We start from the raw sequence: 768 nt of genomic DNA on the forward strand, positions 1-768 counted from the left end.
TGGATTGTATGGTTTCTTAAAATATAACTTGAGACGTGGTATTTGCCAATATTTGTGTTCCTCTTATGCCAGATGTATTTTTTACAAGAACTGTGCAAATATCAATAACTCTTGGGTAGGTGTTGATTACTAAGAAAATAATTAGGTGTATTACCTGGGAGAAAAAAAAAACCTTGTACTAATTTTTTTTTTAAACATGCTCAAAGCTTTTTAAATCAATATTTAGAAATTAGTTTAATGATTTACTATTATACCTGCCAGTGATATTTATGTGATATTTATAAATGAAAGTAAATGCAAATTTGTTAACAACTTGTTAATAATGTATTGGTGTTTTTGAACCCACAATCTATTTTTTCAGGAAACAAGGCAGCGTTATGATTAATAACAATTTTTGGAAGCGTGGATATAATTTGCTAAAATAAGACTTTTGATGTAGATAAAATAGCAGCGTAAAAACACACACATACTCAAGTAGATGTCACAGTTGGAAAATATTCCTTGGAAGTACTGCTAGGCAGTTGAAATTATTTATACTGCTAAAAAAAATCTATTTTTAGCCACTTAAAGACAAGCTTTTCAACTGTGAAGATTTTAAGAGGTTAGGAAGAGCATAAGTATTTGCCCCACTGTTAAAAAAACAACAGGACATTTGATTACAATGTTGTATTCAGACTAGGAGTGGTGGCTCACACCTGTAATCCCAGCACCTTAGAAGGCTGAGGTAGGATGACCATTTGAGCTCAGGAGTTCAAGACCAGCAACACA

This window comes from Saimiri boliviensis, chromosome 8 (genome assembly GCF_048565385.1).
Source record: "Saimiri boliviensis isolate mSaiBol1 chromosome 8, mSaiBol1.pri, whole genome shotgun sequence".
NCBI lineage: Eukaryota > Metazoa > Chordata > Mammalia > Primates > Cebidae > Saimiri > Saimiri boliviensis.